Source organism: Ipomoea nil, unplaced genomic scaffold (genome assembly GCF_001879475.1).
Source record: "Ipomoea nil cultivar Tokyo-kokei standard unplaced genomic scaffold, Asagao_1.1 scaffold2653, whole genome shotgun sequence".
In the NCBI taxonomy this organism is placed as follows: domain Eukaryota; kingdom Viridiplantae; phylum Streptophyta; class Magnoliopsida; order Solanales; family Convolvulaceae; genus Ipomoea; species Ipomoea nil.
The window spans coordinates 2,385,829-2,410,626 of record NW_017619081.1 but is presented as its reverse complement, the minus strand read 5'-3'; the positions used below and the strand labels follow the sequence as shown (position 1 = coordinate 2,410,626).

At 37.0% G+C, this 24,798-nt stretch overlaps 1 non-coding gene across 1 annotated transcript; it reads left to right on the top strand.

Annotated features, from left to right (window-relative positions):
- Positions 1–7,340: 7,340 nt before the first annotated feature.
- On the top strand, positions 7,341–7,414 carry TRNAN-GUU. The gene has a single exon. It is a non-coding gene; the product is annotated as a tRNA-Asn (tRNA).
- Positions 7,415–24,798: the final 17,384 nt, after the last annotated feature.

Here is a 24,798-nt window from a genome sequence, read left to right as displayed (position 1 = left end):
AAGAAGGGGATCTTCATTCTGAAATCCTTTGATGGTTTACCTTGAGAGGTTGAGTCGAGCTAGCGACGTTAAACTTAGCGCTTCATGGGAGGCACCCCATGTTATCTTTCATTTTATTGCACTTTAATTTCTTCTTTATTTTTCTTAGCACTTTTATTTTTGATATATCTTGCTTTCACTTGTGCTTTCATGTCTATATGCTCTTGACTCTAGGAATGACACCAAGGAGTATGCTCAATTCCAAGAAGGCTTCATGATGATTCTTTGACACAAGAAGATTCATTAGGGGAGTCTCATCTACCTTCTCTACTTTCTTTAATTGTGTATAGTGCTTTACTTGGTGTAGATAGTAGAGATTGTGCTCCTTGTGCTTATTGTGCTATCCTTCTCCCCTTGTTCTTTGTTGTCTTTCACATCGAGGACGATGTATTTTCTAAGTGTGGGAGGAGGACAAAAATTGGGAATTTTTTGAAAATTTTTGAAACTTTGCTTGGATGACTCATTGTGCATAGTGTTTGGTAAATTGCCTTTCCTTGCTTGAAGTTGTGATTACTCCCTCTTTGTTGGTTGGTGGTTTGCCTTGGTGGAACTTGTTGCAATTCAACTTGTGATTGATGAGCCAAGGGGTAATACATGATTGATCTATTCTCTTGCCAATAGCCTTGTTAACCACTTAATAATTGAATCAATTCTTGATCTTGTGTGTTATGCATTGCTAGTGAAGGCTTATGTGAGATTCCGGTCATGGTTGTTTTGCTAGAACTTGCCTAATTACTCCCCAAGTGAAATCTAAGATTTGCATGTTTTGAAATGATTTAGGCCATTTTTGTTTAGCCCGAGCCTTTCAAGCTTACCCTTTACACATGTGTTTACCCCTAGTTGTCCCCGTTGAGCCTTTTGTTTGTTTAATAAGTGCTAAGCACTTGTCTCCTCTTTGTGATTGTTTTTCCTTGTGTTAACCCTCATCATTTAACCCTTAACCCCTAGCCAAAATGTTTCCCTCCACCCTTGAGAGAATAGAACATTTATTCTTTTTCTTGGAAGAGATCTTTATTGGAGCTTGTTTTGTTAGCAATCCTCTTGATAATTTTGTCTAAGTGTGGAGGTCTTGATTCATTGAATAAGTTTGTTGGTTGATTTGAAAAAAAAAATGAAAAAATGATGATGAGAAAATTGAGGAAAAAAAAAGTCATGAAAAAGAGATGAAAAGAGAAAAATGAAAAGAAAAGAAGAAGAATAAAAGTTTGAAGTTTGTTTTGAGAGTTGTACTCAACCCCCACCACTTTAGAGGTTTGTTTTGTCCTTAAGTCTTGTTTGCTCCTTAGTCCAAAGAAGTTATATCTCTTCTAGCTCCAATTGTGAATAAATGTGAAATTCTCTCTTTTGTTTATTTTCCAACCCCTTCTTTGTTAGCCATTCACCCTTAGCCCCATTACAAGCCTAATAAAAGACCTATTTGATCTTAGCATGCAATCTTAGAGTTGAACTAGTGGGAGTATGAAGGGAAAGCCTATGGAACCTCATTCAAAGCCAAGTTTTGCATAATCTCAACTTAGCATTTGTTCACACTTGATCATCACACACTTAAATAATTTTTGTGCTTGGTTATTGGCTTGAGAATTGAACTTGTGTGGAAGGCTAAAATGATTCTTGAAACAAGTTGGTTTGTGGTTTGATTGGTTGTGCAAAGTGGGAGTGTGATCAATTTCATTGCTAGGTTGATGATTTATTTCTTGTCTTTGCTTGAGGACAAGCAAAGGTTTAAGTGTGGGGGAGTTGATAAGTGCTTATTTGTCTATATTTTCCTCCCTTTCACTAAGCCATTTTGCTTATAGATCATTCCAAATTTCATGAGATTATGATTAAATTGTGTTATTTTGCTAGGAGTTTGGTTTGGAAAGCATTGGAAGCAAAGATGACTAATATCATGCATCTTGGTGGATATTGGAGTCAAGTGGAGCATTATGGATACATTTAGAGTCCATGGGAGCCAAGGAGAAGCTAAGTTGATGGGCAAAACTCTTCCAAGGGATTCTAAGAGTGGTGTATGCAATGGTCTTAGTCATTTGGGCAAACCAAAACAAAAGAGGAGCAAAAGATCAAGACATTGTAATTTTCGCTCATTTCGGACACTGTTCGGTTTTTTGGCCATATCTCGGCCTAGAAATGTCCAAATGGAGTGATTATTGCACCATTGGAAAGCCAATGTAAAGGGCTACAACTTTGTTGAAGACCATAAGTGCCAATAAAATGGTTTTAGATGAGAAAAATAGCCTAGACGTCAAGACAAGTGCACAGAATTCTGTTTCCAGCAGCCTCGTACGCCCTGCCGTACGCCCATACGCATGCCAGTACGCATCTCTTCTCCCTGATCCAGTTTTCACTGGAAATGTACCAAAAATCGTACCCCCTGGCGTATGCCCATCCCTGAGGGCGTCCCAATCTGCTCTGCTCTATTTAGGCGCGTTTTTGTGTCATTTCAACTTGGTTTTGACCCATGGTTGAGCCCTAGCTTCTCTCTTTCACTTCCTTTCATATTGTAGTGTTAGATTAGGTTTAGATTTAGGTTTCTTAACATATTTCAAGCTTGTAATCAAGGATTCAACACTTGGATTCCAAGATTCACCATCCATTTCTTAGTGAAGTTTTCTTCTCCCTTTTATCTCTTTATCTTGCAATGTTTATTCTTTACATTTATGTTTTTGTGTTATTTATGCTATTTAATCATGAGTAGTTAGATTATGGACTTGAGTTAGGGTTGTATTATCTATCTTGATGCTTGATTTGTGATTATTGCAAAAAAGGGGAAGAACACTACCTAGGGTTCATGTGTTTGTGAAGGTGTTGTGTTTATATCTTGTTAATGTTTGATGTACACATTCATTAGCTTGTTTTTGGAGGATTCTTTGCCTCAATGAGAGTTGGGTGATGAATCCAAGCCACCCCTTGCATAGACCCGATTTCTTCCTACGAAAATAGGGGAAATTGGGGGCTTTAGATGCTTTGTGTGCTTGATAGACTTGGAATTGATTCACCACGAAAGTGGGGCATTTCCTTGTCCTAATCCTTGTTTATTAATCACGAGAATGGTTCATAGACTAGGATACCTACGTGCATTCCCGCTTGATTCCTTGGTTACTTGTTCTCCCTAATCCCTTAGGTTGTTAAAGTATCTAGATGATAATGCTCCCTAGCTTGAGTCCTATTTCTTTATTTTGTGTTTATCTTTGTGTATACGTGTTAGTCTTATCATTTCCTTAAACTTGTAGTTTGCTTAGCTTCTTGTTGATTGCCTAGTGCTAGTGCCTAGTTTCTTGTGATTGTGTATTGCGTGCCATATCCCCCAATCCCCTGAGGACGATATAACACACCCGAGCTCACATCTTATTTTTGCTACACCATTGGGTGCCAGGTTATAAGTCCAAAGGAAAGCAACAACAGGCTGTGGTAGCTATTGGAAATAACCTAGCTGATTCTGGCATCACTCATGATCAACTTCAGAAACTCTTATCAGCTCTGCCAATGCAAATAGGGTAATCTCCTAGCTCTACTTCAACTGTTGCAGTCACCCTCATCCCCAAATTCAAGGAAACAAGTCATGATAATGAAGGCAAGTATATCAAATCCCATATTAATTCTTCTTTGTTATCTGCATCCACATGGATTTTAGATCTGGTGCTACAGACCATATTACTTGTTCCCTTGACTGCTTTGATAATTATCGTGCTGTTGTGGGGATGGAAGTGAATTTGCCAAATGAGGAACGTGTTGCAGTTACACACTTGGGGAATATAAGGCTCATGGACAATCTGCGGTTAATAAATGTTCTACATATTCCATCATTCAAATTTAATATAGTTTCTGTCAGTAAACTGCTATTGGACTCTTCTTACAGGCTGAGTTTCACATCTGGCTGCTGCTTGATTCAGGAAGTGCATGGGATGACAGTTGGTTTTGCTAAAGAAGAGAAAGGATTATATTTGCTACTGAATCCTCCACAGCAAACTGGTTTGAGTCACAAGCATTTTACTATGCAGTGTACTAGTGCCAAAATTTGGCATGAATGTTTGGGGCATTTCCCTATAAATAAACTCAATTTGTTGAATGACATTTCAGTGTCTCCCATGAGAAATATAACTTGTGACACTTGTCACCTAGCCAAACAAAAGCGTGTTCCCTTTCCCTTAACTGTTACATCCTCCAATGCTTGTTTTGAATTAGTCCACACAGATATTTGGGGACCTTTCCCCATATGTTCTGTAGGAGGAGAACATTATTTCTTAACCTTGATAGATGATTTTTCAAGGTTCACATGGGTCCATTTAATGAAGAAGAAAGGTGAGGCTAGAGACTTGATAAAGCGATTTCACAACTATGTTTTCACAGAGTTTGGTGCACTTATCAAGACTATACGAAGTGATAATGGACCTGAATTTAACATGGCAGAATTTTTTGCTGAAAAAGGGATATTACACCTAAGATCATGTGTAGATACACCACAACAAAATGCGGTGGTTGAATGCAAACAACAACACATCCTTAGTGTAGCTAGGGCTCTCCGATTTCAAGCTCATCTACCACTTGAATTTTGGGGACAATGTGTTTTGCATGCTGATTTTACCATTAATTGTTTGCCTTCACCTGTGCTTGAATGGTCTAACCCTTATTGCAGATTATATGGAAGGAATCCTAGTCTCAATGCTCTCAAAGTTTTTGGGTGTCATTGTTATGCATCTACCTTATCTCAATCAAGGAACAAGATGCAACCACGCAGCAAACGGTGTATTTTCATTGGAATACCAGCCAATGTTAAAGGTTATTTGTTATATAGCCTAGATGATAAATCTGTTTTTATTTCACGGGATGTGATTTTTTATGAAACACAGTTTCCTTTTGCTGAAAAAGACCATGATGAAGTTGAAGCAATGCCATCATAGTTTAATCCCTCTTTACCTACTATACCAGTCAGCACAACAATGCAACTTGATATACTCAACAGTGGCAGTGATCAACCTAACTTTGAGATGCATGCAAATGTTGGTGAAGAGACTCCAGATCATACTCATGAGCACACCATACCAGAACCTAATCTTTATGATGTAGAATCTATTCGTGCTGATGATCACAGTGTTATGCAGGACAACATGACAGTTTCTAATCAGGAAATTCAACCTCGACGAACAACTAGGCATCGCAGGGCTCTTAGCAGCCTACAAGATTATTATTGTGACACTGTTGTTCAAAATGGATCCTCACCTCACTCTCTATTCAAGGTGCTGACAGATGAGAACCTCATACAAACTCATAAAGTTTTTTCCATGGCTGTGACAGACATCAATGAGCCACAGACATACAACCAGGCCATTAAGTTTGATTGTTGGAAAAAAGCTATGGAGGCTGAGATCACTGCTCTTCAAGACAATAATACTTGGGTATTGACTGACCTACCTCCTGGTAAAACACCCATAGGATGTAACTGGGTTTATAAGGTCAAGCTTAGAGCGGATGGCACTGTTGAAAGGCATAAGGCGAGATTGGTAGCGAAAGGATACACGCAGCAGCTAGGGATTGATTACATTGAGATGTTCTCCCCAGTAGCAAGGCTGACAACCATTCGCACTTTCCTGGCAGTGGCTATGTCAAAGGGTTGGCACATCCACCAAATGGATATCAACAACGCTTTTCTACACGGAGACTTGGATGAAGAAGTTTATATGGTCTTACCTCCAGGCTTTCAAAGTGAAAAACCGAAGCAGGTTTGCAGGCTTTTGATGTCTCTTTATGGGCTCAAACAGGCAAGTTGCCAGTGGAATGCAAAGCTGACTGCCGCCCTCATTCGACTTGGTTTTAAACAATCGAAGTCAGACCCATCGCTATTTACCAGAGGGTGTGATGAAAATTTCATTGCACTTTTAGTGTATGTCGACGATATCCTGGCAGCAAGTGGACAAGTGGAGATTATCACAAAGTTGAAAGCTATCTTAAATGACATTTTCAAGATTAAGGATTTGGGATCATTGGGGTACTTCTTAGGCATAGAGGCCAAGCTAGACACATCTGGTTTGAACTTGTGACAACGTAAGTACACTCTGGACATTTTGAATGAAACCTATTTAATTAATTGCAAGTCAGTGCCTACTCCGATAGTGCCAGGTTCTCGGTTGGTACATGGTGATGGTATACCCCTTGAAGATGCCAGTGGCTATAGAAGTTTAGTAGGGAAACTTCTATATTTAACAGCGACAAGGCCAGATATTGCATATGTTGTTCAAAAGCTGAGTCAGTTCGTGGATGCCCCCTCCGATAAACATATGATTGCTGCACATCGGGTTTACGTTATATTAAAGGTGCACCGGGGCAAGGATTATTCTATCCAAGGCATAATGGTCTGCAGATTAAGTCTTTTTCAGACTCCGACTGGGCTGCTTGTACTGAGACTCGCAAGTCTATCACTGGGTTCTGTATATTCCTTGGTCCTTCTCTCATCTCTTGGAGGCCTAAAAAGCAGGTTACTGTGTCGAAGTCGTCCTCCGAAGCAGAGTACCGGGCAATGGCCACCACAGTTTGTGAGATTCAATGGATCACATATTTACTTCAAGATTTGCAGGTGATGAACAAAAGGCTAGCAACTCTGTTCTGCGCCAACAAGTCGGCTGTTGCTATTGCCAAAAACCATGTGTTTCACGAGAGAACAAAACACATAGATATTGATTGTCATGTGGTTAAGGGGAAGGTCAATCAATGGCTGACCAAAGGGTTATCTGTATCTTCTTCAAACCAAGTTGCTGACGGCTCCACAAAATCCCTCTCAAAGGGTTATCTGTATCTTCTTCAAACCAAGTTGCTGACGGCTCCACAAAATCCCTCTCTATTTCTCCTTTTAAGAAGTTCATATCTAAACTGGGCGTTCATGACTTACACGCTCCAGCTTACCGGGGGTGTTGGATGGTAACATTGACCAAGATAAAAATAGTGAAGGGCAATAATGTACATTCTCCCTTGGTGTCAGTTGTAACCGTCCATTCTCACCATATATGTTTGACATTCTTCCTCCATGCACTGTAATTCATCTTTTCCCAGATAATGAACTTACTATCCATCTCTTTACCCTTCTAGCTTGTGTGTTTGTTGTTCTCTAATAAGCCTAGATTAGTATTTTGATAATATTCTTTTTGTAACCTATATAATTTATTTTACTTTTGTGTTGCATGTTTCATTTATTCAATAATACTTTTCTTTTACAAAGAATAAAAATTATTGATTAAAACATACTCGGTTAGCAACATAAGACTAGATAAAGGTTCTTATAAATATAATACAACGACATTTAATAATTGATTGCTGGAATAGCTCAATTGGTTAGAGCGTGTGGTTGTTAACCATAAGGTCAAAGGTTTAAACCCTTCTTTTAGCGTATTTGATGTTTTTGTAGAATAAGTCACTCTCTTTTACATTCTTTAACAGCACGTTTGGTTCACGGAATGAATTTTGAGGTAATAAGAATGTTATTCCATAAGGAATAGAATAGGCAAGGAATAGAATAGAAATTGTATTCTATTGTTTGGTTCGCGGAAGAAATAGACTTTAGGAATTATATTACTGTGTTTGGTTCGTTTAAGGAATAGAAATGAAATATGTCTTAAAAGACATAAATACCCTTATAAAAATATGTGGTGGTGTCGATGGTGGCGGTGGCGGCGGCGGCGGTGGTGCCGGTGCTGGTGGTGGTGGTGGCGGTGGCGGCGATGGTGGTGGTGGCGGCGATGGTGCAGTGGTGGTGGTGGTGGTGTTGGTGGGGTGGTGGTGCTGGTAGCGGTGGTGGTGGTGGTAGCGGCGGTGGTGGTGGGGTGGTGGTAGCGGCGGTGGTGCCGGTGCTGGTGATGGTGGTGGTGGCGGTGGTGGCGGCGGTGGCGGTGATGGTGGTGGCGGCGGCGGCGGCGGCGGTGGTAGCGGCGTGGTGGCAGTGCTAGTGGTGGTGCTGGTGGTGTTGGTGGGGTGGTGGTGCTGGTAGCGGTGGTGGTGGTGGTAGCGGCGGCGGTGGTGGGGTGGTGGTACTAGTGGCGGCGGCGGTGGTAGTGATGGTGGTGGTGGTGGTGGTGGCGGCGACGGTGGTGGTGGTGGTGGTGGTGGTGGCGGCGGTGCTGGTGGTGGTGGTGGTGGGTGGCGGTGCTGGTGGCGGTGGGGGTGGTGGGGTGGTAGTGTTGGTGGTGGTGATGGTGAAATAGGAAATAAATTTAATTGGGGGGTAAAATAGGAAGTAGAAATTTTAGGCTATTCCTGAGAACTCAGTAATAGCCCAATACCAAGGGGGGCCCTGGTAATAACTATTACCTTATCTGGGGGAATAGGATATTATCGGGAATATTATTCCCGGTAATAGAAATGGTTACCAAACAAAGGAATAGGCCTATTACTGGGAATGCTATGCCATTCCCGGCCTATTCCGTGAACCAAACGGGCCATAAGTCTCTCTTTAAAGATAGTTTACTATGCTATGTATTTCTATTTGAGATGAATGAGTTACAATGAAGAAGGATTACCAATTTATAGCAACCTCAAATGATTATTAGCCTTAGAATAAGTCACTCTCTTTTACATTCTTTAAGTCTCTCTTTAAAGATAGTTTACTATGCTATGTATTTCTATTTGAGATGAATGAGTTACAATGAAGAAGGATTACCAATTTATAGCAACCCCAAATGAATATTAGCCTTACATTTGTGTGCCTAGAATTAATCCTAATGCCAATATGCCTACCTAATATTATATCATAAAACATTCTACATTTCACCCAAAAATAAATAAAACATTCTACATCTACCACAAAGATAATATATATTTAGCAATGTGAACTAATAATAATAATCACTACCATCATCCGCATTAAATACTACTATCTGTATAAATTAACAAGCTTACAAAAAAAAAAAAAAAAAAAAAAAAAATCGAATAGAAACCACTCATCTAAATAATACATTCCCAAGCACAAACGACGATGGAAAACTATTTGTGTATCAATATATATAACCATTAAAATAGTAAATAAATAAAAAACAAAAAATAAAAAAACAGCACAATGTTGTTTATAAAAGGATATATATATATATATATATATATATATATATATATATATATATATATATATATATATATATATATATATATATATATATATATATATATATATATATATATATATAGGGAAGGGATCAGGTGAATTTGTGGCTTCCCGTGCGATTGTGCGATTGATTAATGTGCGTGAGTTTTATATTTAATGTGTGTGAGTCTTGTGCTTAATGTGCCTGAGATTTGTACTTAATGTGCGTGAGTTTTGTACATAATGTGCCTGAGTATTGTACTTAATGTGCGAGATGTTTGTGCTTAATGTGCGTGACTTTTAACACAATCGCACAGGAAGCTATAAACAAAATACATTCGGACCATAAACTCACACACATTAAACACAAAAGTCAGACGAAGACAAAGACGTATATGATGAAGAACAGAGAGAGGGGAAGAGAGGATTAAGGGAATAGGAAGAGAAGACGAAAACGTATATGATGAAGAACAGAGAGAAGGGAAGAGAGGATTAAGGGAATAGGAAGAGAGGACGAAGACGTATATGAAGAAGAACAGAGGAAGAGAGGATTAAGGGAAAAGAGCGGAAGAGAAGACGAAGATGAAGGTGTATATGTACAGGAGCAACAAGAGCACATTAACATTACACACTCACGCGCATTAAGTTCAAATCTCAGGCACATTAAACACAAGACTTAGGCACATTAAGTACAAAACTCACGCACATTAACATTACACACTCACGCACATTAAGTACAAAGCTCAAGCACATTAAGCACAAGACTCACGCACATTAAGAACAAAGCTCACGCACATTAATCAACTGCACAACCGCAAGGAAAGCACACAACCGCACTGGAACCTTTCACTATATATATATATATATATATATATATATATATATATATATATATATATATATATATTATATATATATATAATTCCAACTCAACAGCCTAGATTGAGTATTAATTAAAAAATACACGGTGACATATTTGTAAATTTAAGTAAGTCACATTGTCTTTTGTATTCGAGTGCACATTTTTCCTTCTTCAAGTGCATATTTCTCTTCTTCGAGTGCATCTGTTCGTTTTGTTTCAATACTTAGCTTATCCTTTGAGTGCACATCTTTGTTCCCTTGAGTGCAAAAATTTGGTCTTCAAGTGCATGTTTTCTTTTCTAAGCTAAGAGTGCACAATTAATTGTCTTCAAATTTTTCCTTATAGTGTTTTTTTTTTCTCCCTTACCTTATAGTGATCTTCTTTATGCCTTTAAGTGCTCAATTTAATGCCTACAAGTGTATATGTGTCTTACTATTGTGTAAAAATAAAAAATAAAAAATAAAAAATACTTAGCATTCAAGTGAACCCTTTTTTCCTTCCAATGCAAATTTTTTGCCTTCAAGTTCACAATTCTAGGCAGTATTTGTTATATTTTGTGCATTCTTTTCAATAATATATAACTAAATTTCTAATGAAATTTGTGAGGTTTACAAATGATTTGCATGTATAATTGCTTTAATAACACTTTAGTTGAATAACCTTCCTTTTTGGTACCATAAATTGCATCAATTGCACATCTATTTGTCTTCGAGTGCAACATTTTTTGCCTTCAAGTACACATTTTTATATCTTCAAGTGCATGATTTGAAACTTTTAAGTGCACATTTCGTATAGAATTTATTTTAAAAGAGTCATTGATCATGGTTAACTACATTTTCACACCAAAGGTAACCTACGCACCTGATGCTAAACATATATACATATATATTATATATATACACACACACCCAACAGGCAACACTAAGCAATTAAAGTCATAAAAAACTGTGTAAATGCATCCTTACATTGGAAATACCCAAATAACTGTATTCTTAGCTTGGTTTAGACAAATTGAGCAACTATAATTATTACCCTACAATACATACTTTTAATTTCAATGGCTTACTTGAAGCTTTTAAGAGTTTGATGACTTAATTGAACCTTTTTTTTCAAGTTCAATCGCTTATTTAATTTAGAGCTTTTTAAAGTTTGATGACTTAATCGTACTTTTCATAAAAGTTGAATGGCTTACTTTATCCTTTATCCCTTTTAATTATGCTTTTGCATTATTGAGAATGTTTTTTTATATTTATGGTATTAATATTTTTTATTTGTATTTTTATAATAGTACAATTGTAAATTACTTTACAAATATTGTATTATTATTTTTTATCGAATAAAATTGTTTTACATCAACGCGCGCGCACACACACACACATACATATATACATACATGCATACATACATACATAATCATAATTAAATGTGAACTAAGTTTCTTGTGATAAGTGCAAACTAATTTGAATCATCCATCTAGTATAAGTGAATCAACTTAGGGATTTCGTAAATCTATTTCTTTAATGTAACAAAACTAATTAGACCAAATTTGTTCTTTTTGAAAATTAGCACCAGTCACCCAATTGCACATGAGACACTACCAAAAAAAAAAAACGGAGACAAGTAATATGAAGACGAAGACAATGACAAACATATCCAAAAGTAAATTAACAAAACTTAGAGTAATTACAACCAAAAGTAGTATCTACGACCTAATAACATATCAACTACAATAAGTATTTATATAATTATTTTTAGAAAAGTGCAAATTAAACATTAATTTTAATTCCAATTATAATGAACTTCTCTTATATAATCTTACATTGATATACTTTGAATTACTTATTTCTATCTACAAACCTAATAAAAGCCAATAAAGTTAGGCCTTTAATGGGAACTAAAAAAATGTTGGTGGAATTGTTTGTTGAAATGGATGGTTTATATTATTTTGATTTTAGTATTTTTTTTATTATGTTTCCTATTTTTCCTTATATTATATTATTTACTTTTTCCTAAATACCCCTGCACTTCGTCAGTGTAAATTTTATTAACGGAATATTCCAATAAATTATTTATTATTGTTAACTTACTCATTGATATTTATAAGGGAGATTTTAGGTTCGAACCCCATACCAATCAAAATTGACATAATTGTTAAAAAATATACTATAAATATATTAGAATGTATTAAAGAAATCCAAAATAAAATCAAACATGAACTTTGGTCAATTAATTTAATTCACGCATTGGACATTGATGAATCGGTACACCTAATTTACCGTATATATTCAACACAAATGAGAAATTATGCCTATTATCATTATCTTTTTGGGGAAGAAGGACTTGGTTATGTTTTTGAAGGTCCACGGCGCCAAGGCACTAAAATTGCAGTGAAGCAAACCAGGTGACTAGATCAAATCAAGAATTTATTTTGGCAGAAGTGGCAACAAGAGTAAGCATAGATTACGCCAATTAATTAATATGGTTTTGTGTTGCAAAAATTATATTCTGTACTATCCAGTAATGGTGTTTCCCTCTAAAACTGCTATTGCACGAGTTAATCCAACATTTCTGCCATAGGTCATAGTTATGCATTTTGAAAATATGTACTATTTTGAAAATTTGATAATATTGCATTAATATACGTCAGAATACTGAATAATACTTTGATAAATTCTTAAATACTAATTCTATAATATATATTGAACATTGGACTATTTGCGCAATGCGCGTCTGGTAACTAATAAATACAAATATTGGACATTAAATTAGTCGTGCAATGCTCGTGATAAATTAGTGTGTGTGTATATATATATATATATATATATATATATATATATATATATATATATATATATATATATATATATATATATATATATATATATATATATATATATTACCTATAAAAAAGACTTTGTAAATTTAAGATAGCATGACATTTTTTATTCAATATTTGAGTACTAAATTAATTTATTAGTAATAATTATTTTTAGTATTCGAGTTTTATTTAAAGAAATTTGTTCGTTGAAATTATAAATGCTATTGTATTTATGAGAAGAATTAATTTTTTTTAAACATGTTAATAAGGAGAATATTTTTTTAAGAAATTTTCTTTTTCCTTTATTCTGTCTTCTAATATGAGGAATTATAATTAGTCTCTTTTTATATTTCTCGCAACATTAAAAAAAAAAAAATTATTCCATTAAACTAAGTATATCCTTTACAATTAAGCTTGGGATAAATTATGTATCTCTAAGAAGTATGGTGGATTGGGGTTTAAGATCTGAGAGTGTTTAATGTGGCACTGTTGGGTAAGTAAGCTTGGAGGCTACTTACCAATACAGACTCACTAGTGTCAAGAGTTTACAAAACAAGGTATTATCCTAAACAATCTTTTACTGATGCAGTTCTAGGAAATAACCCAAGCCACTGCTGGCGGAGTATTATGGCTACACAGGGTTTGATTTGTAGTGGGGTAAGAAGGCAGATTGGGAATGGAAACTCTACCTCTATATATATATATATATATATATATATATATATATATATATATATATATATATATATATATATATATGTAGGATCAATTACAAATGCTTCTACAAGTAAAAAATGCGCACTATTGCTAACCGTAGATGTATTCCAAATCAACAGCCTGGATTGAATATTAATTAATAAAAGCACGGTGGCATATTTGTAATTTTGAGTAAGTAAGTCAGATTATTTTTTGTATTCGAGTGCACATTTTTCTTCTTCGAGTGCACATTGTTTCTTCTTCAAGTGCATATTTCTCTTCTTCGAGTGCATTTGTTCGTTTTGTTTCAATACTTAGTTTCTCTTTTCAGTGCGCACCATTGTGCCATTAAGTGCAAAAATTTGACCTTCAAGTAGTGCACGTTTTGTAGCACTCAAGTGTATGTTTTCATTTCTAAGAGTGCACAATTAATTTTATTTTAATTTTCCCTTTTATTATCTTTTCTATTCCCTTGCCTTCTAGTGATCCTCTTTATGCTTTCAAGTGCTCAAGTTCATGCCACAAGTGCATGTGTGTCTTACTATTGTGTTAAAAAATAATAATAATACTTAGCATTCCATTGAACCCTTTTTTTTTTTCCTTCTAGTGCTTGTTTTTAGCCTTCAAGTGCACGTTTTGTAGCCATCAAATCAATGTTGTCCTTTCTAAGAGTGCACAATTAATTTCCTTCAAATTTTCCCTTTTAGTGTCTTTTTTTCTCCATTGCCTTATAGTGATCCTCTTTATGTCTTCAAGTGCTCAATATAATGTCTACAAGTGTATGTGTGTCTTACTATTGTGTTAAAAACAAAAAAAATTAACATTCAAGTGAACCCTTTTTTCAATTCCTTGCAGTGCAGATTTTTTGACTTCAAGTGCATGTTTCTTTGCCTTCAAGTGCACAATTCTGGGCAGTATTTATTATACCTTGTGCATTCTTTTCAATAACATATAACTAAATTTCTAATTAAATTTGTGAGATTTACAAACAATTTGTATGGGTAATTGCTTTAATAACACTACTTTAGTTGAATAACCTCCCTTTTTGGTACTATAAATTGCATCAATTGCACATCTATTTAAATTGAGTGCAAAATTTTTACCTTCAAGTGCACATTTTTGTACCTTCAAGTGCACATTTCGTATAGAATTTATTTTAAGAGTCATTGATTATGGTTAACCGCATTTTCGCACCGGAAGTAGCCTACGCACCAATCATTATGTTGTGGAACCGTGTCTACCTTGCAAGGTGGACACGGTTCTATGTTCATAATTACAGAACTATATGTTCATAATTATAAACCTATATATTCATAATTTTTGAACTTCATATCCATAATTACTGAACTCTATATTCATAATTACTGAACTATATGTTCATAATTATAAAACTATATATTCATAATTTGTGAACTTCATATTCACAATTATTGAATCTCTATATTCATAATTACAGAACTATATGTTCATAATTATAGAACTATATGTCCATAATTATAGAACTATATGTTCATAATTTTTGTACTATATATTCATAATTATGAACAGTTTTGAAACCGTGTCCACCTTGCAAGGTGGACATGGTTCCACAGCATAATTTGTCCCTACGCACCTGATCCTAAACTTATGTGTGTGTGCGTGTGTGTGTGTGTGTATATATATATATAGTGTGTGTGCGCGTGATTTGTCAAAGTGTGCGAGTTGATTAATTTTTGACAAACTACACAACATGTGCACCATAATATCTTTTTATTAGGGGGTGATGGATACAAACAAGTAATTGGATTATAGTTTCAACAAAAAAAGTTTAAATTGATAGATATAGTATGTGTCTGTATGTCTTTGTCTATAAACCACACACAACATAATGGCATCAAAGAAATTCGCTTAATTAGCATGTTAAATATTTCTAAATCATGCTTAAAGGGCATATTCTACGGCTACTTATTCTAATTCATACTAGTAGCTTAGAATGCATACCACTAACTGTTCAAATGCACATTTGAACGGCATAGTCTGTTTTATAAATATTACAAAATTAAAAGTATGTACAGAGTAATACTTATAAAATTGTTCCCATATTTTTTTTTTATTAAAACTCACAATTATTGATGAGCCCTAATGGTTGGAAATGATTAATCCCCACATTGTACCGTAGAACCTTGTTCCTCCTCTAAATCACCCAAAATGCACAATATCGATTGCACAAATACACACCTAGAGAGGCCACAGTGCACACCATCAGATGTGCAAATGTACAATTGTTACAAGAGGACCTTGTTCTTCTTCTAAATCACTTAAAATGCACATCACCGATTGTGCAAATACACTCATATGGAGGCCATAGTGGACACTCGAGAAAAATACACATAGGTCAATCACCAAAACAAATAATATTTCACTCAAATAATAGACATTAAAAAAACATAAAAACCTAGTTGAGTCCATGGTTTAAAAAAAAAAAAAAACGCAAAAGAAGAAAAATCTAAAGCAAGATGGACAAAAACTCACACAGAGAAAAAGAGTACATACAAGAGCAAGTGAATCTAAAATTTACCAGAAATTTAACCACGAAAATCAAGTAGGTCATTCAAAACAAATTTCAAAATTACCAAAACACCCCTTTGGAAAAAAAAAACTAAAAAAAATAATCAAAAATATCTCAATCACAAACCGACACAAAATGGAAGACCCTGACCTGCCCATACTTTTTATTTAGGAGATGATTTTCATATGAATCCGAATTTATATGTGTGTGTGTGATACTTAATTAGTACATATATATGTGTGTGTGTGATACTTAATTAGTACATATATACAATGTAGGAAGTATCTAGGAATAATCGAAACCTAAGATCATTGCAACATTGAATGCAAAGACAGAACGAACAGCTGGGCTTGTTGGTTTGAAATGAAATCCGATCCACAGTTTTGGTTGGGTCAAAAAGACAACTGGTTTTAGTTGTATCATAGCTAGCTAGGAATGGAGTATCAAAACCGAGTGGGATATCATATATATGCTGCTGCCCTGCCCTGCCCACTCGTCTTTGTTACTATTTGTGAGTCAAAAAACTTAACAGTACTTATATGAGTAATTAAAAACTGCCATGCATACTCGTAAAAAGTTAAAAGATATATTTTGTAACTTTTGATAGTAGGAACCAAAATGATAAATTAAGAAATTTCAAAAGAATAAATACCAATTTTGATTCCACGAATATTAATAAAATAACAGTATCAACAATTTTTGTATTGATCCAAACTTCTAAACTTTAGAAGATCAAATATAATATGTTGGAGCGGTTGGTAGAAAAAACAAATAATAATCAAATAAAATATGATTATTATTTTCTGGAAAGAAGGGAAGAAAAGATAAAGAAAAAGGTTAGTGTTTGGTGTTGGGATTTTGCAAGAGTCGAGTGAGCACTCTTTCCTTAAAACCTTATTTGCCACCTCCCAAAGATGCTAGGAGCATTGTGGCCTAGGCTTCCCAGGATAAAACTTGCTAGTGATTCAATGTTTGAGCACTTAAACAAGGAATCCGGCGAGCAAGACACGGTTATGAACACAGTAAGGCTTGAAGAAGGAGTAGAAGCAGAGAGGTTTTGAGGCTAAAAGTGATGAACTTTCGTGTTCTATTTTTCTGTGTAAATCTCTACTGCCTCTACCCTCTCTTATATAGGGTTGAAGGATTAAATAGCTTTTAATAGGGCACTTTAAAAGGCTCCGCACTACTCCTGGTAACATCAACCATTAACCTGAGCCTTAATTCAAAATTAAAATTGGAATTAATTCAAAAAATTAACTCCATAACAGCTGAATTAAGACCCCAACGGTCACACCAGGAGCTTCAGTTCGGCCATGGCAAAGGCCGAACTTTTGGCCAGCAGACCGAAACTGCCACTAGGTGCATGTTTCGGCCAATAGGCCGAAACCTGGCTCGCATGTCTCGGCCTGGTGGCCGAGACTTCTCAAGTTTCGGCCACTAGGCCGAAACCTCAGTGGCTCTCTGTGTTGGAAAAATGGTACCGAAGTTTGCCATAACTTAACCCGCAAGGCCAGCCAATTTCCGGACGACATTCGTGCCCGCCTTTTCCAATCTCGTCTAGTTGGAATTTGATTTGCACCCCCCCCCCTCGCGCGAGAGAGCCTCTATTCTATACAATTCTACAAGCTTCAAAAGAGCTCTTGTATATAAGGGGGGAAAATCTTCATTCCAAAGCAATGTGGGACAAAAGCTCACTTTTTCCCTTTATTTTTCCAACTCAATGGGTCTACTTTGAGAATCAATATCTCATTCACCCATTATCCGTTTTGAACGTACAATATATCGATCTCTTCGTCTCCCTATGAAGAATCCGAATCCACTTTGACCCGACCCAAATCGGAAGTGGACCCCACTGATAATTGTACCTCAAAATAGCCACTTAACATGTCATTTTAAGCTATTTTTTCCAACAATCCCCCACATAAATGAAAAATTGATTTTTGGGGTATTTTGAAATCGGAAACAAATGTGTTCAAATGGTCGATCCCTGCATAGGATAGGTAGTGAGTCACTATACCCTTTGAACCTTCCCTCGTGAAGACATGTTTACTCTACTGGCTGTACAGTAGAACGCGATGTCTTTGAACCGACTGCCGTTTGTGTAGACGATGACATATCTCACACAGGAATCTCCCAACCATGTTCTTGCTCTCATGATGTGCTCGTTTTGGTCGTGGGTCACCGTTCCTGGTTCTGCGAGAGTTTCTAAAGAATTGTGCCCAACAATTCTCTTTTGAAGCGACCCTCACTTCTCTCTAACATAGGTGATTCTTTCTCGAGTATCCCGCATACTCAATAATCATTAAAGCATTAACATGCTAGCCTCTTGCGGGAGTCACTGTTTTAACGAGGAGTGGTAGGGGGTCCGAGACCCCCACAGTGACGCGCTCCGTTCCATAATTTAGTTGTCCCATTGAACCTAGGTGCCAGCTAGGTTGGGTATCCACTATAGAACTTTTTAGTCCAAGGGCATTAGACCCATTCCTCGTGTCAACTTCTCCACAACTTCTCTTCCTAACCCTTTGGTCAGCGGATCCGCAATATTGTCTTTTGACTTTACGTAGTCAATCGAGACAACACCAGTTGTGAGCAGTTGTCTAATGGTGTTATGTCTACGACGCACATGTCTAGACTTACCATTATACATATGACTCTGCACTCTCCTAATTGTGGCTTGACTATCACACTGCACACATATTGGAGGTACCAGTCTTTCCCAATTAGGAATATCCTCTATAAAATGGCGTAGCCATTCAGCCTCTTCACAACCTTTGTCCAAGGCTATCAGCTCAGATTCCATCGTGGATCTAGCTATCACAGATTGCTTAGAGGATTTCCAAGCAACGGCTGCACCGGCTAGTGTAAACACGTAGCCACTCGTGGACTTAGAGTCCTTAATATCAGATATCCAGTTCGCGTCGCTATACCTTTCAAGTACAGCGGGATATCTTCCGTAGTGCAGTCCAAGGTCACGAGTATACCTCAAGTATCACATAACTTTTACTATTGCCTTCCAGTGCATAGCACTGGGGTTACTCGTATATCTACTGAGTTTACTAACCGCATAGGCAATATCCAGCCTAGTACAGCTCATAAGATACACCAAACTACAAATAACCCGAGCATATTCCACTTGTGAAATACCTTCTCCGTGGTTCTTGGTTAGATGAATATTTGTATCAAATGGTGTCCTAGCCACTTGACTATCATCCTTGTTAAATTTCTCAAGGATTTTGTCAATATAATGTGATTGGCTTAACACGAGACCATCAGGTCTTCTAATGATTCTAATCCCGAGGATTAAATCAGCCAAACTCATATCCTTCATGTCAAATCTCGCATTTAACATGTCCTTGGTAGACTTGATCATCCGATCATTACAACCAACGATGAGAATATCATAGACATATAAACAAAGAATGACGTAGCCATCTATCGTTTCCTTAACGTAGACACATTTGTCACTTTCATTTATTTTAAACCCGTTAGTTAACATCGCATGGTCAAACATCTCGTGCCACTGCTTAGGCGCTTGTTTTAAACCATAGAGCAATTTAACCAGCTTACACACTTTCCTTTCTTGGCCCGGAACCACGAACCCTTCGGGTTGTTCCATATAGATTTCCTCATCTAATTCGCCATTTAGGAAAGCGGTCTTAACGTCCATTTGATGAACTTCCAAGTTTCGCAGCGCGGCTATGGCAAGTATCATCCTAATGGAGTTTATTCTCGTCACGGGAGAATACGTGTCGAAGTAATCGAGGCCCTCGCGTTGCCTGTAACCCTTGATTACAAGCCTAGCCTTATACTTCTCGATGGAACCATCGGGTTTCATCTTCCTTTTAAAGACCCACTTGGATCCTAAGGGTTTACTACCCGGAGGAAGATCAACAAGTTCCCAAGTGTGGTTCTGTAGGATAGAATCCACTTCACTTTTTATAGCCTCTTTCCACATTGGTCATTCTGTAGAAGTCACAGCTTCTACATACGTTCGAGGCTCATTCTCTATCAAACAAGATAGAAAATCAGGTTCATTTTCTAATAAACAAGTTAGAGTACCCGAATCATACTCTAACAAGTTAGAAAATCAGGACCGAATGATTTTCCAACTCTCGCCCGCTTACTGCGTCTCGGCTCGAGCTCGTGTTCTCTCTCAGATTCCCCACTATCATTATCCATAGTTTCGTCAAACGTTCGTTTTGACGTACTTGGTCCCTCGTTGGACCTACAAGGAAATATATTTTCGAAGAAATATGCATTCCTTGATTCTATTATCGTGTTCTCGTGTACGTCCGGATTATGGGACTCGTGTACTAAAAACCGATAAGCACTACTATTATGTGCATAGCCAATAAAGATACAGTCCACCATCTTAGGACCTATCTTTACTTTCTTAGGTGTTGGCACCAAAACTTTGGCAAGACACCCCCACACTTTCAGGTACTGGTAGGAAGGTTTCCTACCGTTCCACAGCTCATAAGGAGTCTTATCGAGCTTCTTGCGGGGTACCTTATTCAAAAGGTAATTGCTTGTCAAAATTGCCTCACCCCAAGCATCTTGAGGTAAGCCCGAACTTATAAGCATCGCATTCATCATATCTTTCAATGTACGATTCTTTCGTTCGGCAACACCATTCGATTGAGGTGAGTAAGGTGACGTACGTTCGTGTATTATACCTACACTTGCACAAAAGTCACCAATAGGTGCTTCGTACTCACCACCTCTATCGCTTCTAACCTTCTTAATTCTCCGATTAAGTTGGTTTTCCACTTCATTCTTATAAAGAACGAATTTATCAGCGGTTTCATCTTTGCTTTTAAGCAAATACACATAGCAGTATCGTGTGCTATCGTTGATAAATGTGATAAAATACTTATTACCACCTCTCGTTTGTATCGATCTAAAATCGCACAAATCACTATGGATTAATTCTAGTGGTTCAGTTTCCCTTTCAACCGATTTGAAAGGTACTTTCGTTAGTTTTGCCTCAACACAAATTTCACACTTGTTATTTGTGTCAATTTGAAAGTTAGGAATATGGTCCATGCTAATTAATCTACGCATAGATTTAAAATTAACATAACCTAGTCTACCATGCCACAAACTGGAAGACTCAAGCAAGTAAACAGAATTAACTTTGCTTTTATTGATAACAGGGATTACATTGAGCTTAAAGAGCCCATCAGTTACATATCCTTTACTAACTAACATCCCTAACTTGGACAAAACTACTTTGTCTGACTCGAACACCATGCGAAAGCCATGCTTGTTCAACAGTGAGCCAGACACAAGATTCTTCCTCAGCTCAGGAACATACAGCACGTTGTTCAACGTTAGTTCCTTCCCGGAAGTCATCTTCAGAACCACCTTGCCCATGCCTTCCACAGCAGACTGAGCAGAGTCTCCCATCCACACCTTTTCACCCTCAACGGTCTCAAAGGTGTTGAACATCTCTCGGTTGCAACACAAGTGCCTGGTTGCACCGGTATGAATGAACCACTCACGAGGGTTTGAGCCCACGAGGTTCACCTCGGTCACCATAGCCGAAAGGCTAATCTCGACCTCTTTCTGACTACTATCTCCAACAACATTAGCTTCAGAACTCTTGTTCTTCTTCCTTGGAGCCTTGCATTCAGATGCTCTGTGGCTATGCTTGCCACAATTGTAGCATTCACCAGGAAACTTGTTCTTGGTAACGCCACCTTTCGGACCTAGCTTTCGCTTGTCCTTCTTGTTCCTCTTGGAGCTCTTACCGTTCTCCACAACGTTGGCCTTATCGCCAACGATGATAGGAACTTTCCTATCATTCGTCCTGTTCCCTTCCTCAATCCTGAGTCGCTGGATCAGGTCCTCCAGATTCATCTCCTTTCGCTTATGCTTAAGGTAGTTCTTGAAGTCCTTCCAACCTGGAGGCAACAAATGGATCACAGATCCCACTTGGAGGGCTTCACTTAGCACCATGCCCTCGTCACCGATCTCATCAAAGATTAATTGCAAATCTTCTACCTGACTTAGCACGGTCTTTGAATCAACCATTTTGAAATCGATGAATCGGCCAACCACAAATTTCTTTGAGCCGGCATCCTCACTTCGGTATTTATGATCCAAAACTTCCCACAACGCTTTTGATGTGCTTATCTTTCGATAAACATCGTATAGTGTGTCACACGATCATTCAGGATGTAGTTTCGGCAAAGGAAGTCCAAATCCTTCCAATAGCCAACCGCCATCACGGATTGTGCATCTTGTTCCTTCAGCTCGGGAACTTTCTCGGACAAGAACCTTGCCAAGCCGAGAGTTGCTAGGTAGAACAACATTTTCTGTTGCCACCTCTTGAAGTTCGAACTAACACCGGTGAACTTCTCCGGCTTTTCAGCCGAACCACTCGGTATCGAAGGTACCCGAGACATGGGAATATATCCCTCAGTGCTCCCACATGGGAATATGATTATAATTTTATGGAATGAAGGGAAGAAAAGATGAAGAAAATGGTTAGTGTTTGGTGTTGGGTTTTTGCAAGAGTCGAGTGAGCACTCTTTCCTTAAAACCTTATTTGCCACCTCCCAAAGATGCTAGGAGCGTTGTGGCATAGGCTTCCCAGGATAAAACTTGCTAGTGATTCAATGTTTGAGGACTCAAACAAGGAATCCGGCGAGCAAGACACGGTTATGAACACAGTAAGGCTTGAAGAAGGAGTAGAAGCAGAGAGGTTTTGAGGCTAAAAATGATGAACTTTCGTGTTCTATTTTTCTGTGTGTAAATCTCTACTGCCTCTACCCTCTCTTATATAGGGTTGAAGGATTAAATAGCTTTTAATATGGCACTTCAAAAGGCTCCCCACTATTCCTGGTAACAGCAACCATTAACCTGAGCCTTAATTCAAAATTAAAATTGGAATTAATTCAAAAAATTAACTCCATAACATCTGAATTAAGACCCCAACGGTCACACCATGAGCTTCAGTGGCAAAGGCCGAATTTTCGGCCAAGCCCTTAGGTGGCCAAAACTTGCAAGTGTCTCGGCTTGGTAGCCGAGACTTCTCAAGTTTCCGGACGACATTCGTGCCTGCAGGTGCCGGCGCACACGAGCTCGGGCTTGAATCAAGCCTTTTCCAATCTCGTCTAGTTGGAATTTGATTTGCAACCCCCACCCCCCCCCCCCCGCGCGTGAGAGAGCCTCTATGCTATACAATTCTACAAGCTTCAAAAGAGCTCTTGTATATAAGGGGGGGAAATCTTCATTCCAAAGCAATGTGAGACAAAAGCTAACTTTTTCCCTTAATTTTTCCAACTCAATGGGTCTACTTTGCTAATCAATATCTCATTCACACATTATCCGTTTTGAACGTACAATATATCGATCTCTTCGTCTCACTACGAAGAATCCGAATCCACTTTGACCCGACCCAAATCGGAAGTGGATCCCAATGATAATTGTACCACAAAATAGTCACTTAACATATCATTTTATGCCATTTTAAGCTATTTTTTCCAACATAATATAGGGTACGTACTACTTTCTTGCCATTTACTCAAAAGAAAAACAATTAAAAACACAAAAAATAAAAATAAAAATAAAAATAAGGAAAAAAATCATTACTAGCTTTCATGCATGGATTATAGCAAGATGTGCCCTACAAATCATGCTCAAATTAATTAAATCACAAATATGGATAATGTTTAAATGGATATATATTAACATTCAAAGGACTATATATATATATATATATATATATATATATATATATATATAGAGAGAGAGAGAGAGGGTTGCATTCAAATACAAAGCCCCTTAATATACAAACTTGAGCTCGTGCACACATTAACATACTTACATGCACACAGTTAGTATTTTAAGTGTGGTCTGTAGTTTAAGGGGGTTTGTATTTGAAAATAATCATATATATATATATATATATATATATATATATATATATATATATATATATATATATATATATAGTTAAGTTCAGGTGTGGCCGCGCTTTCCCGTGCTGTCAGTGTGGCCGCACCTATAGTTAAGCAAATATACACCATTAACGTTTGGAAATGCACTACAAAAAATACTCAAATTAGGTATGCTTCACCAAAAACATACCATTATTAGGTTTGAACAGTGTTCGGAAATACACCATTAGGGGTAGGTAGTTATATGGTGTATTTTTTGGGTGTGTTGTGTATTTTTTGGTGTATTTTTACAATTCATTGTTATGTATTTTCTTACACTATTGGTGCCTTTTGTTAACACTATTGGTGTATTCTTCAAACGACCGCACGACCGCACAGAAGGGTGCGGCCGCATTTGAGCAAACTTATATATATATATATATATATATATATATATATATATATATATATATATATATATATATATATATATATATATATATATATATATATATATATATATATATATATATATATATATACACACACACACACACACACATACATATATATATATTTTTTAAAATTTTTTTTTGAAAGCCCAAAGGCGTATATTAATGAATGAGAGAAGCTAAACAGTCAGGAGGGACATAGTCCCAGTACATAGAGTGTTCCTGATCAAAAGCTACCATAGCTAAAGTATGAGCATGTAAATTAAGCAATCTAGAAATAACATTCAATGAGCAAAAAGAAAAAAGGGCTAAAGCCGCCCGACATTGGTCTTCCACCACCCCTACATAGGATAGGATAGTCATAGGACCAGAAAGTAAGTGGCTTCAGAGTTCTGAGCAGTCAGTCAAAAGATCCACATCCAATTCATTACGCTCCCTG